Source organism: Rhinichthys klamathensis, unplaced genomic scaffold (genome assembly GCF_029890125.1).
Source record: "Rhinichthys klamathensis goyatoka isolate OS25496 unplaced genomic scaffold, OSU_Roscu_1.1 h1tg000099l_1, whole genome shotgun sequence".
NCBI classification, from domain to species: Eukaryota; Metazoa; Chordata; class Actinopteri; order Cypriniformes; family Leuciscidae; genus Rhinichthys; species Rhinichthys klamathensis.
Genome location: NW_026606638.1, coordinates 1,554,322 through 1,570,139, shown reverse-complemented (window position 1 = coordinate 1,570,139; position 15,818 = coordinate 1,554,322).

Here is a 15,818-nt window from a genome sequence, read left to right as displayed (position 1 = left end):
ACAGAGAGACTAATATTAGCGTAGACGCCATCCTTCTTATGATGTACCAAGTACATCAGGATTTACGGGACGTGTTCCTGGTTCCGGCTGATCTAAACTATGCAGCCTAATTTTGAATTAAGGAAGTCTATAGTGTGTTATGTGTATGCTAGGCCAAAGAGATGTGTTTTTAGTCTAGATTTGAACTGACAGAGTGTGTCTGCTTCCCGGACAATGTTAGGAAGATTATTCCAGAGTTTTGTTGCTAAATAGGAAAAGGATCTACCGCCTGCAGTCGATTTTGATATTCTAGGTATTATCAACTGGCCGGAATTTCGAGAACGCAATAGGCGTGAAGGACTATAATGCGTTAAGAGCTAGCTCAAGTACTGGGGAGCTAAACCATTTAGTGCTTTGTAAGTAATCAGCAATATTTTAAAATGTATACGATGTTTAATAGGCAGCCAATGCAGTGTTGACAGAACCGGACTAATATGGTCATATTTCCTGGTTCTGGTAAGAACTCGAGCTGCTGCGTTTTGAACTAGTTGTAGTTTGTTTATTAAGCGTGCAGGGAAACCACCCAGTAGAGCATTACAGTAATTTAGTCTTGATGTCATGAACGCATGAACTAATTGTTCCGCATTTGTCAATGAGAGCATATGGCGTAATTTAGATATATTTTTAAGATGGAAAAATCCGGTTTTACAGATACTAGACACGTGATTTTCAAATGAAAGATTGGTATCAAAGAGCTCACCCAGGTTCCTAACAGACGACGAAGACTTAACAGAGCAGCCATCAAGTGTTAGACAGTATTCTAGATTATTACGTGTGGAAGTTTTTTGTCCAATAATTAGAATCTCTGTTTTTTCTGAATTTAGTTGTAGGAAATTACTAGTCATCCAATTTTTTATATCAGCTATGCATTCCGTTAATTTTGTGAATTGGTAAGTTTCATTAGGTTTTGAAGAAATATACAGCTGAGTATCATCGGCATAACAGTGAAAGCTAATGCCATGCTTCCTAATGATAACTCCTAATGGTAGCATGTACAGAGTGAACAGCAGCGGTCTTAGTACTGAGCCTTGTGGTACACCATACTGAACTTGTGATCGATAAGACATCTCTTCATTTACTGCTACAAACTGATAACAGTCAGATAAGTATGATTTAAACCATTCCAATTCCACTAATGCCAACATAATTTTCTAGTCTATTTAAAAGAATGTTGTGGTCAATTGTGTCAAATGCAGCACTAAGATCAAGTAATACTAATATAGAGATACAACCACGATCGGATGATAAGAGCAAATCATTTGTGACTCTGATGAGAGCTGTCTCTGTACTATGGTACGGTCTAAATCCGGACGGAAAATCCTTGCAGATATCATTTCTTTCAAGAAAGGAACACAGTTGTGAGGATACTGCTTTTTCCAGTATCTTTGACAGAAAAGGCAGATTCTAGATCGGCCTTTAATTGGCTAATTTTGTATGATCAAGTTTTTTTTTTTTTTAAACAAGCGGTTCTATCATAGCCAGCTTAAAGGTTTTTGGTACGTATAGAGACAAAGACGAATTAATGATATTAAGAAGAGGATCTCTGACCTCTGGAAGCATCTCTTTCAGTAGCTTAGTTGGAATAGGGTCTAATATACAAGTTGTTGATTTAGATGAATTAACGAGTGACCTTTGAGCTTCTCAGAACCCTTATGTTACTATTTACCTGGATATTTACCTCTTTTGATGGTCTTATTTAACTTTGAATTGTTTATATATCCTAAGTTTCTAAAACAAGTATTGATTGATGAAACTGTGCTATCCTACCTGAATACTTACCTTTGTTCCTCTACTTCATGTTCAATAAAACTCCCGCGCCTGGGATCTAATTTACATGCTGTGTGTGTAATATATCGTTACAGAAACACAATAAATGTTGTCATGTTATCTTTCGTTCAGAGGTGACTGCCTGGTGTTTTGGAATGTGATTGATGTGAGACCGATCTGGAAGGTAATTATACCAAACCATTTTGATGACAGACTTTTTGGCAAAATTAAATTGTTTAAGAATGTTCGGACCTCATCATTCATCTAAACATAACTCTCGCTCTCTGGCAGTTTTCTGATCACATGATCGGATGAGGCAAAGATGCATTACTCTTGCGTTATGCAACAAGGGATTTATGGTGTTCCATTTGTACTTGGAAGAAATAAATTTCCCAGTTTGAACTTTTAACTGGAACGCCGTTTAAGTTGGAGTTCCTACTCAGAGACTCGGAGGCACCGCAATAACCCAGACTTCAAAATCCAAAGTGGCTGCTCAGTTCATCAACAATAATTGAAACTGGTTATATATTGTTTATGAGCAATTTTGTTTTCTGTTTGTGTCTCAAACTCAATGTTACAAACGCTACTGTCCAACCTCTATCTTTGAACATGATAGTTCAGCATTTTCTTTTTCATGCACATTTTTATGCAAACACTTTTTTATGCACATTTTTAGAATTTAAGTAGTTTGATCAAAATTACTGCAAGGGACAATTCAGTTGTAACTGGATATTTGCAGGGACATGTTCTTAGCATTCCTACTAAATTCTATGTCCTTGGACGGACTGCATCATTACGAGAGAGTGTTATGACTTTCTCTTTGAATCACGGAAAGGACAAACATAGCGAGTGAAAAGTCTCCCACAGTTTTCAAAAATAATATTGACACATGATTACTGATGAAGATTTAGAATTGACGTTACAGAATTTATATTGAAATGGTGGTGATATCAGGGCACACAGTACTCAGCGTACAGGCAGATGTCACTGCTGTATTCAAAAACACAGTCTTGAATATATTGGAATCTTCTCAAAATAATTGATCTGATATAACTGAAAATATGAAGTTAAAAAACAAACAAAAAACAAAACAATTTAAATAAAAAATTCTTAATTCTTAAAAAAATAATTCATTGTGTATTTAATAACCCTTCCAAATTAATATAATTAAATACTTTCAACTTATATGTTGCTTGCAAAAATGATTTTTTATTAGAATATTGAATACATGGATGTGTTTGAATGGCTGTAAGTGAGGAAAGATACTTTCCGAATGGTCTTTTGGCATCTACTTGCTGGGAATATATAAACACTACTCAGACAAATTTTGACCCCTTGGTGTGGCCCAGCATTGCAACATCGGCTCAACCAATGGTGTGGTTTGGGGCGGGACTAGCCAGTAAGAGGAAACTTCTTCAGATTTGTCAGGCATGTTTGCAATGTGGAGACTGCAGATTTAGCCTGGTGAAAAAAGTACATGTGCTCCATTGCATGCAAATCCACTGGAGTCATTTCCCAATCCTACATCCTTCTCATCCTCCACCTCCTCCCATCCCTTCCTGTTTACTCTCTCGCTATCTTTGCCAATAAGATAGAGGCCAAAAAATCAAGCAGTGTACAGTCCTAAATCTAAAGATTATGTAACACATCCAGCATGGTTTTATATTAACTTTCTGTATCAATGTCATAGTAGCCAAACAAGTGCTTTCCAGTGCTTCAAGTGCTTTCCAGCTTTCCAGTTGTTATGCCAGTGCGAGTACTTTGTCTGGTTCACATCAGCTCATAAGTGAAATTTTGCTAATTAAAAACACACAAGTTATGTGATGGTTTAACCTTAAAGACACTAACTAGTTAAAGGTGACGTGTGTAATTAACTTTCAGACTTTTAAAGAGACCCAATTAAACACCTCAATCTTCATTGATGTTATCATACATTTAAATTAAACAAGCAAAAAACAACAACAAAAACCTCAAAAACATGCTTCATTATAATTCACAATGCCTGTGGCAGAGAAAACAAGGAATCACTTCATACTCACTTGGCACTGTGCCAAATCCTTCGATGCTCGGAAGTGTGACTCCCTTTTCTTGAGATGGGCCTCACTGTTGAAGAACTATGAACACGAATCCACACATACATCCAAACTTCAACAAAGCAAAATTACACAAGTTACATTCATTCCGATTCACACAAAAAACAGCACACAAAATCCATCCAATGCATTGATGCACCTATACATGATTTATTTAAACAACACAGTCAGGTAAGGTTGAGCTGAACTGAAAGCTGTAACATGACAGTTTATCAAACATTCTCTGACACATTGAGCTGTGGTACAAATACAGTACATTAAATTTAAAATGAAAACCAAATTAAATTAATAAGGACAAATCAAATTAAACAATAAAATATCTGTAATTGGAACTTCATTTGACTAAATATGATAAGTGCCTTTTCATTCAGAAGAAAGGAGTGTTCAGAAGAACAACAGTTCACTAATCAGAGCCGCAGCTGTAACAGGGCTTTAGCAACGATTCCAAGGACTCTGAAAGGGGGAGGGATCCGGGCAGGAATAGCAACCGAGGGGGCCCCAAAACAGAAGGCTGCCAGCAATCTTTTCTTGTAATTAATATACACAACGTTCCAGTTCAGTTTTCAAAGAAAGTGAGGAACAGTCATAATATATTGTAGTCCTCTATAGTTTTTGAAGTACCAGCCATTCTGTTGTTCTCACATTATAATCAATGGTTGCACACAGAATGTTTTATTATCAATGGTTGCACAGTAAACTAAAAACAATGTACAATAGAAATAATTTCCAAATGTGGTGCTTAAATGTATTTTCCTCAAAATCAAAAATGTTAAGCTTGTTTTATAATATAAAAGTAGACTAAAAACAAAGGGGGAAACCATGTATGGATTATTTATGCTATAACGGAGTAAATGTTATGAAATAACAGATATCTCAGCGTAACACTTGACCCATCAGATGTTTAGTACAATATAATAAATTATGTCTCAAGGACCTCTGGCACACAAACGCATTAGCAGTAGGCCTATATCTACTTTTAAGGTAACCACTGATACACTGTTTGGTTTAACAGACGCCATGATGTGCTTTCCGGCCAACATCTAATGAGAAATTTCTATTTAGAAAAGAACATAAAAATATATGTTTGCATTTTGACAGACAATTTGGTGGCCAATAAGGAAAAACACATGCCTACAAAAAAAATGTAAAGGGGGAAGGGAGGGGTTTATATATAATATATACGTGTATATATCCCCATACACCCGATGTATGGATGTATGGATTGCCGAAATTCTCCTGTCTGCAAAAAAATGTTACCCTCGGGTACTAATAAAGACACCTTGACCTTGACACTACTGTTCAAAAGTTTGGCGTCATTAAGACTATTTGTTCTTAGAAATGTTTTTCAGTGTTCCGTCCAAAGACGTAGTAATATGTATATTTTTTTTGTTATTCATGTGAGGAGTGTTACTGGAATCTGTCTGCCTCTGCTTTCTTTTCCTGTGCTTGCTTCCCCGATAGACTAACAGGATCACCTGTTTCCAATCGTCTACGCGTGTGTGCGTGCGTAAAGGACCTCAATATAATGCTGCAGAGAACATTGGGGGAGGAGAGAGACAACACGGCATTTGAGGTTTTCTGCACTCCAATCCCAGACAATTTAATGATCCTTGTTAGTGCTGTTGGGTGCAATGTGTGTGGCACAATGCACATTTTGTTGATGAAATATGTGATAAAGTTGAAAGTTTATGGGTAATGTAGGGATACCTATATCTTTTCTCCTGTTTAGTGGATAGTCAGGGAGTGAGGGAAGTTATCTGTTGTTGGTTTTTCTTTCTTTTAACGACAGGTAAGTTGGTGTTCATTCCCCTCCAGGTAGAGGTGTTTTTGTTTCTTTGTCCTCCTGCCGAGGTAATGTTTTATTTTAATAAAACATAATTTTTATTTCAGTTCATTTGTTATATAAGAAAATAAAAGGCAGACATGCCACTTTAAACTCAAAGCTCAATGTTTGGTTTTGTGACTCTGGGGCGGAAAGCTGGAGATCCTCGTCTCTCCACATGTTTTATGTTGTTTCTTAATTTCCTATTTACCCCTAGACTATAGGTGAGGACGTCTGTGTGCAGCGAACATACACAGATAACTCAGTTACGAAACAAAATACTAATTCTCAACTCGTGTGTCTTACACACGTTACTATGTACACTTCAAGGGCCAGATTTACTAAACAGCACAGATGGGAGTGGAAAGTTCTGCGCATGACCTACTGATGACTTCCATAATGACCAACGCAATCTCACAAGAGCAGCGCAAATTAGCGTCTGGTTTAAGACATGCTTTTTTTGGGTGGTAAATAACAGCACACATTTGGCCACAAAGGTTTAATATGACAAATTATCAATTAAACAACAACTTTTCTTTACCGTGATCTCTCTCCGTTCGGCTACACTTGTCACTCACTTTTCACTTGTATCCCCTGAACAACCACTCACACTACAGAATACAGAACACACAGGTGAGGGCGGGACATAACTCTCATAAACCTAATCAGTGCCGCTGCTAGCCATTTTGGTGCCCTAAGCATAATTCCTTTATGATGCCCCCGTCCCCCCTAAAAAAAAAACATTTTCATTTAGGATTTTCATTTAGGGGGGCTAAGCTCCCAATGAGGGTATGATTTATAAAAAAAAATTAAAAAGCTAAAAAGTAACACTTTAGATTAGGGTCTAATGCTTACTATTAACTAGTTTCATTACCATGCAATGGCATGGTTTTATAATCACTGGGATCCCGAATTTGAGGCAGGTTAGTTAGGGGTGTTCGGGGGAAATTTGGGATTTTTCTGAACTACAGATGTGCATTTTAAAGATGTTGTGAAGGCAAAAAAAAAAAAAAATTCGATAACAACAGCTTTAAAACCATGTCAGTGGGCAGCTGATTATTTTTCTCTCCTCATCAGCATCACACTCTTTTTCTCTTTGTTTTTATCTTGCCCTGTCTCTTCCCCTCCTAAAGTTGGCTTTTTTAATTTACTAAAGGTTACAATTTGTATTTTATTCTCAATATGTACACATTTATTATAAATCCTGTGCCTAACATGATGAAAACGGCTTTGTTCATGTTTCTTGTCCCCTCACAATGACAGTAGCCTAAACTATTACACTAGGCTACATGTTACATAGGCCTATTTTCAGTTCAAAATGGCGAAATTAGACAAAACTACTGTATATTAGTTTGCCTAATTATTTTTTGTCATTCGTTTAACATTTATGACCTAAAAAAACTGTCAAATAAAGTTAAGTTTAGCTACTTACATCTTATCTCGCACTTGACCGTACACTGAAGCGTCGAGTTGCACTGTTAAAATTCGCGCTCAGCGTCTGTGAACATAAAGCCCGCCTACTTTGATTTGATTGGTCATCTCAAATATTCTGACATTGACGAGCAGTGACAGACCAATGAGGCTCAGATGAACACACACATGAACACATCACACACACACACACACACACAAACACACACACCCTGTCCTGTGTTTCTGACGTGCTCTCTGTCTCTGCTCGGCGCCGCTGCGGAATGAAGAGGAAGAACGCGCTGAATCTGATTATAACAAGAAGTTTGATGATTGGTTTTTCATTAGGCTATTTTTGGTGCCCCCTCAGCACTTGGTGCCCTAAGCACAGCGCGTGGTGGGAGCGGCGGCGCTGAACCTAATAAAATAAAGACAGATCTAACTTGTAGGTTAATACCACATATTTCACATGTGCTTATCAATCATACTTTACGTATGATCAGCCCGTTCTCATCCCAAGGCGTCATCTAACTGACGCTTTTGACCATGCGTCAACATGCCGACGCACATGGTACCCCTTAAGCGTCAATATGAGACGCGCCTCCTAGTGGTCTAACCCTAACCCTACCCCAGACCTAAACCTCCCCATAACGGAAGTGTCATCTAACTGACGCTAAAGGGTGCCATGTGCGTCAGATTTAGACGCATGGTCAAAAGCGTCAGTTAGATGACGCCCGAGGATGAACGTCTCATATTGACGCTTAAGGGGTACCATGTGCGTCGGCATGTTGACGCATGGTCAAAAGTGTCAGTTAGATGACGCCTTGGGATGAGAATGTGTTGGTATGATAGGGTTCTTAAAGGTATACATACACACATTTTATACACCAATATATACACTCACCGGCCACTTTATTAGGTACCCCATGCTAGTAACGGGTTGGACCCCCTTTTGCCTTCAGAACTGCCTCAATTCTTCGTGGCATAGATTCAACAAGGTGCTGGAAGCATTCCTCAGGGAGTTTGGTCCATATTGACATGATGGCATCACACAGTTGCCGCAGATTTGTCGGCTGCACATCCATGATGCGAATCTCCCGTTCCACCACATCCCAAAGATGCTCTATTGGGTTGAGATCTGGTGACTGTGGAGGCCATTTTAGTACAGTGAACTCATTGTCATGTTCAAGAAACCAATTTGAAATGATTAGAGCTTTGTGACATGGTGGAAGTAGCCATCAGAGGATGGGTACATGGTGGCCATAAAGGGATGGACATGGTCAGAAACAATGCTCAGGTAGGCCGTGGCATTTAAACGATGCCCAATTGGCACTAAGGGGCCTAAAGTGTGCCAGGAAAACATCTCCCACACCATTACACCACCACCACCAGCCTGCACAGTGGTAACAAGGCATGATGGTTCCATGTTCTCATTCTGTTTACGCCAAATTCTGACTCTAACATCTGAATGTCTCAACAGAAATCGAGACTCATCAGACCAGGCAACATTTTTCCAGTCTTCAACTGTTCAATTTTGGTGAGCTCTTGCAAATTGTAGCCTCTTTTTCCTATTTGTAGTGGAGATGAGTGGTACCCGGTGGAGTCTTCTGCTGTTGTAGCCCATCCGCCTCAAGGTTGTGCGTGTTGTGGCTTCACAAATGCTTTGCTGCATACCTCGGTTGTAACGAGTGGTTATTTCAGTCACTGTTGCCCTTCTATCAGCTCGAACCAGTCTGGCCATTCTCCTCTGACCTCTGGCATCAACAAGGCATTTCCGCCCACAGAACTGCCGCTCACTGGATGTTTTTTCTTTTTCGGACCATTCTCTGTAAACCCTAGAGATGGTTGTGCGTGAAAATCCCAGTAGATTAGCAGTTTCTGAAATACTCAGACCAGCCCTTCTGGCACCAACAATCATGCCACGTTCAAAGTCACTCAAATCAACTTTCTTCCCCATACTGATGCTCGGTTTGAACTGCAGGAGATTGTCTTGACCATGTCTACATGCCTAAATGCACTGAGTTGCCGCCATGTGATTGGCTGCTTAGAAATTAAGTGTTAACGAGCAGTTGGACAGGTGTACCTAATAAAGTGGCCGGTGAGTGTAGAGCTGTATACTCCATTCACATTTTAGCTCTGGACTAGAACCAAACAAAACCAAAAATAAATAAATTGAAATAAACACATTACCTGTTGAATTGTATTGTACGTTGTTAAAGCTGCATAAAAAAAAATCTGTTATTGATCGCGGATTATTTTAATACTGGGGTGGCGAGAGAGGCCACTAAGCAAGTTATAAAATAAGGGTTGTATGAAAAGTTAGGGGAGGCTGGTATTTTAGCAGATAGTTTGGAGGATAATGATGAGGAGAAACCTCAGGATGCAGACACTGTGGTGTAACCATACAATCCCATGTTGGAGATTAGACTCAGAGAATTAGATTTACAAATAAAAAAACAAGTATGTGAGGCTCAAATTATTAGGCTGCGCATTATAAAAGTGGAGAAGGATCGTGAGATTCAATTGCGTAAATTAGATCTAGAGGCTCAAGCTTTATTGAGAAAGCCAGTGCCCAAGCTTCGTTCTCCACCTCCCTGTGTGGTGTCCCCAGTTTCACCAGTTAGCCCCGCTTCGCCTTCTACTGATTCTGCTTTTGACATCAGCAAGTATGTTGAACTCGTGCCTCCTTTCAGAGAAGCTGAAGTGGACGGTTATTTTGTAGCCTTTGAGCGCATAGCTGGTGAGCTCAACCTTTCGAAAAATGGCGCCTTTCTAGTAAAACTGACACCTTTGATCAACTTCGCGAATTAGTTTTGCTAGAAGATTTTAAAAAGTGCATCCCTGAAAAAGTTATAGCAGCACTTAAATGAGCAGAAAAAAAACAACGATCTCGTGTTCCATGTTCCTATGTGCCGCCACTCATCTGTTGTAATTATCACAGCTGTTCCTTGTTTAGCTAATCATCTCTGTGTATTTAAGTTCCTGCCTGTGTGTCATTGTCCAGTGATGTCTATGTTAAGTGTGTGTTGCTTCAAGTTTGCCTATCTGCTGGTTTATTGTTATTAAAACTTTGTGTCGTAATATCTTCGTCGTCTTCGCCTGTTTGCCAGCAACCACCTGTGTGACCCTAATGTTTTTTTTTTCCCATATGTGTAATGCCAACCAATGTTTTATGCACTGGCTGTTAATTGTACAGGAATACAACCTGGACATCAAGCATCTACAAGAAAAGCTCTACATTTTTTGTAACTGATGCATTGTCCAGGGCGGTGCGTGCTGAAACATAATAGAGAATGGTACAATTTTATTTTCCTTAAAAAGATGTTTTTTTTTAATCCAATTGAGGATTTAAAAAAAATTACTAGTGTTACATCCAAGGCTATAGTAATATTTAGTTTTTTTGTTGTTATTCATGTGAGGAGTGTTACTGGAATCTGTATGCCTCTTTTTTTCTTTCCCTCTGCTTGCTTCCTGGATAGACTAACAGGATCACCTGTTTCCAATCGTCCACGCGTGCGCTGTCCGCACTCTGATTGGTGCGTGCCCAAAGCACCTCAATAAAATGCTGCAGAAAGCGCTGGGGGAGGTGAGAGACAACACGACGTGCCACTTTGAACTCAAACCTCAAGTTTGGTTTTGTGACTCGGGGTTGGAAAGCTGGAGAATTCTCTCCACATGTTTATTTTGTTCGTCGTTCCCTATTTTCCTCTAGATTAGGGGAGGACGTAACATCAGCAAGTACACTTTAAATGTATCAAAAGTAAAAGGATTTATATTACAAAAACAAATTCAGCATTGATAATAAGAAATAGTGTCCCCTCATCAGAGCTATTTCACTTTTGTCGCACTGCTATTTTGCTTATTCATATAAATTAGTGGTCACACTTTTTAATCCTGAGAATTTTTCTCAGAGTGGGTTTATTTTTAAAAGTTCATTTCTGGATAGGCATTTACTTCATATATATATATATATATATATATATATAAAGTTAATCGATTTTGAGAATAAAGTTATTTAAACCACCGTTAACATTTTATAGACCTTAGAAAAAATAATAAAAAAAGTATACAAGTACATGGGGCGTCAAGTGTATCAATCGTGGACCAAATTAGTTACTTGACACAAAATCAAGTCACACTTAAATGCATTTAGTGCACAAAATATTTGCCCTTATGTATTTCTGTGTAAGAAATGCATAATTGTAACTGCATTTTGTCATAACACTGCATTTTGTTTCACATACTTCATGAATTCCACAAAATGTGTCAGTTAAACTTGCACCCCACTGAAGTAAAGACTAAAAAGTACTCTTTTTTTTTAAGGAACATTAGTATTTTTGAATGAAGCCACACGGTTCAGAGTTGAATATATTTGATAATGAACCTACTAAAGAAGAAAGAGATCTACATGATGCTAAACCTGAAAAGACTTATCAGGATCACAGGTAAAAATAAATGCAGTGTCTCATGTTAAATACACACAAATATTTTTAAATAGTTTTTGTCTATATGTTTTGATGGAATATACAATGTTTACTTCCTCAGTATCTGCCGCAAGCAAGAACAGAAACGGAACATCTTGCACAAACCCATAGGCATCTGAGTGGTCACATAGCGAGAGGGAAGTACATGGCCCTCTGAAATACTTGATTCTGATTGATAAATCGCAACATTCAGCAGTCTAATATTTGCTTATATTGATCATTGTCTGTAGCAATGCTGTAGCCTATATCAGACCACAAATCTGGGTAACTGAAACCAGTGCTATATACATTCATGTCTCTCCTATCACACCATTGCTTACAAAAACATGACTGAATATTATCCTTTACATATTTGTCTTAAACTTAGTCTTGGCGAAAAGCCTCTCACTTGATCACCCTTTCAGGGCTTTTATTACTATAACAACCGACTGACTGTACGTTATCCCATTTCTTTTTACACAGATGTTAGCATCAGAAGTACAGGCAGTCGGTTGTTATCACAAAATAAACCTTAACCTTGTTTGGTAAACATTACATGTAGGAGACTGTTTAGCATATCTGACGTACAGGTCTGATTTACTACAGTGCTTCCAGAAATCATTCACGCATCTTCATTTTTTTTTCAGACTACCCTCCATACCCTATAATGGCAAATTAAAAACTTGATTTGAATGTTTTTTTTGACAGATTTAGGATAATGAGGAATTCAGTTAGAATCCTAAAGGAGGAGACACTCCCCAAACTCACGAAAATTCATAAATATTACAGAAATGTGCGTGGTGATTTCGCAAATTGAGGTTATGTAACTTTACCTTAATGATCTCTGATAAAACTAACATCAAGAGTGTTAAGGGACTGACTTTTAGATGATGACTGGGATGTATCAAGAAGATTTTATATATGCTGCTTTGCTCTGCTTTGACAAATAACTGTGGCCTATTATTAAACTATTAGTAAAAACTTACCAGAGAATACAATATATCATGCTTGGTCTCTAGTAGAGTCAAAACAGATACGGAATACACATTCAAATATAGAAATACCTTCCACTGCTTCCACAACTCTGGATGTCCAAGTACTGAGTCTGTTACAAGAAACTAATTTGTTGCTCACCAGAATTACACAAGTATCTGACCTGTGATCTCATATTACATAAATCTATGACCTCACTTCTGCAGACTGTAATGGAAAATTTTAGACAAAACAAATGGATGAAATTACATTCAATAAAAGTTGATGTAGTGATGTAAAAAAGTACATATCATGGCAACATTTAACAAGTTACTTGACGAAAGTATGAAATATAAGAACCAATTTGGTACATTTTAATGGAGTATTTACGTACACAATACTGATAAACAATGATACACAATACAATGATAGAACATAAATGGAGAAAACCATTAATGCATAAATGAAGTTACATTTTCAATGTAAATTTTTAACATAGTTATGTGATTAGAATGTATCGCAAGGTACATCATTGTAAAAGTTGGCTACTTTGTAAAAAGACTAGACTAATTCAAATGGAGATTTCATTACATTTTTGTCATATAACATCATTCACATGCATGAACAATGGACATAAGTGCAAAATAAAATGAAAAGAAATTAAAAAATGATATTATAAAACAATACAATGTTAAAAAAACAGATTTAAAAGTTTTAAACTTGGGACTTTTGCATTTTTCAAAGACATTTTTTTTACTTATCAAATTTATATTTCTGTAGCTCTTCATTTTCTGAACATTGCATAGACCCTATAATATAAGCAACATTGTGTGGCTACCATTGTCAATTGATTTTGAAACCGGAGCTGGTCCTCATCATCTCTGGAGTTGAGTATTGCAGTTCAGTGCTTTTTGAATAGCAAGGATAAAAAAAAAAAAAAAAAACACTGAATCCCTTCACAAGCATATGGTTATGATGCTTACATTTTTTGAATCACCAGCATTACAATCAGCATAATTAAACCAATGAGCCCCAACACCACTGAAGCAATATTCAGGTTTTTTGCTATCCTGGAGGAGTCTTGAGCTTTTCCAGCATCTCCAAGGGTATTAGCAGTATCGGCCTACAATAACACAAATATTAATAAAAAATGCAGATTACAAATGTGTGATTTTCAGTCATTGATAGCTGTTTTTTAAACAAATTGTAAGTGACTTACTCTGCATGAGTAGATGATTGCTGCAACTCCAAGTGGCAAACAGCAACAAAAAGTGTTGAAGATGGACCAGGCAAGATAAGTGGGCTCATTCCTGCGGGATGTATCCATTTTTCCAAGCTCCATTGATTTTGTTTCTGTATATGCCAAGCTTTAGGTACAGAGTCAGTGTAGGGTGGGTCGAGGAACTGGTTTAAATAGGGTGGGCTGCTGTCAGAGAAAGAGAAGAAAAAAGCCAGGAGAAGGGAGGGGTATATAAAAGGGGGTACATTTTTCTCATGGAGGTTACAGACCATCAGTTTAATCACTAAGCTGTTGCATAAGCAAAGGGGACATTTTAGAAATACAGCTGTTGCAGTTGTTGAATATACATTTACTGTGCATTTGCTAACTATTACAAAAAGACTCTCTAGATTACAATAGTGCAGCTGTTGTGGTTGTTTTGTTGTTGTAGTTGCTGTATGTACTATGATGCGAGTGAAAATGTCTTGTTCAGACTAGATAGAATGTGTTGTGGTTGTTAACCAGTTCTTCATTGTTATCTGTTGTCGTAAAGTCATGCTTGTGCGCATGCCCTGAGGGGTGCCGGATTCTGTGGGTGTTGAAGTTAAACACAGTTAACAAATAGCGTCTCAGCCCTTACCAGCAGTAATTCACACAGTTGGTCCTCACTCAGTTACTTTCTCTACATGTGGTGTACAGCTGAAAGACTGTTGCATTACTCTGCATCTTGACACAGGAGCTAAAGTGTCATTGCTTAATATGGCCACCTACAATAATTTTTTCTCTGATATGGAGTTACAACCATCACCTCTGAAACTCTGTGGTTATGGTCAAGCCAGCATTGCAGTGACTGGATTAATTAAGCTGCCGGTACAATACGTGAAAAAACATCTGGTAGAGTTCCCGTTCTACATCACACAGCACGGTGCTAATATTCTGGGTCTGGACCTGTTAATAAGTCTTGGTTTTTCTCTGCATGACAACAGTGGAGTGACTATCCTTCAGGTGGACTCTCCATGGCACAACCAGTTTCACAATCTATTCAGTGGTTCCTGCTTTCGCCCACAAACCCTTGCTTAACCCGGATGTACCGCCCGTCATCCAGCCACTACGAAGAGTGCCTCTCGCTATGCCTTACCAGGTCACCACTGAACTGCAGGGCATGCTAACAGCAGACATCATTGAGCCCATCGATGCCTCTCCTTGGGTCTCAAATCTTGTGATTGTGAAAAAAATGGTCAGGGGGCATGCATCTCTGAATTGACCTTCGGGGCCCTAATAAGGCAGTGGTGCCAGACAAATACCCGTTGCTGACAATTGAGCAACTCACAACACTTTTCCATGGCTCCTCAGTGTTCACGAAGCTGGATCTTAGGCAAGGTTACATGCAGATACCCCTGCACATGGGGGTGTTCCGTTTCAAGAGAATTCCTTTTAGCCTTAGTTCAGCGCCTAGCTGCTTTCAGAAAATCATGGCCACTGTCCTAGCAGGGCTCCCGGGTACGGCTGTGTACTTGAATGATATTGTTGTACATGGAAAGGATGTGGCCGCTCACAATGAATGCCTGAGACAGGCGTTCACAGCTCTGTCTAGACACAATCTGATGTTGAATGCAGAAAAATGTGTGTTTGCAGCCCTAGCAATAGACTTTGTTGGCCTTAGGGTGTCCAGCTTGGGTATCACGGTGAGTAATGCCTGATCGCTGATCGATTCCCTGATCGCTGATCGATTGCTCCTGTCTGCCTCGCTGCCTGCTGTGTGTTTGTTTGCTTCGAGGCTGTAAGCTCCGCCTGAGCCTCGTATTTCTTTATGTTTTGAGCCATCATTTACTATCTAGTTGTTTATACTACTAAATACAGCTTACCCAACATCTCAGATTAACCTTACATCTCTAGCTTCCGTTATTGTTAACACAGCACGCTAGTAACTCGCTAACGTTAGCCTGCTAACGCGCCACCCGTGCGCTCATTTATATATTTTATTTTCTCTCACGCGCCCGCGCCTTTGAGTTTATAAAGTCCAGGTAAGTAAG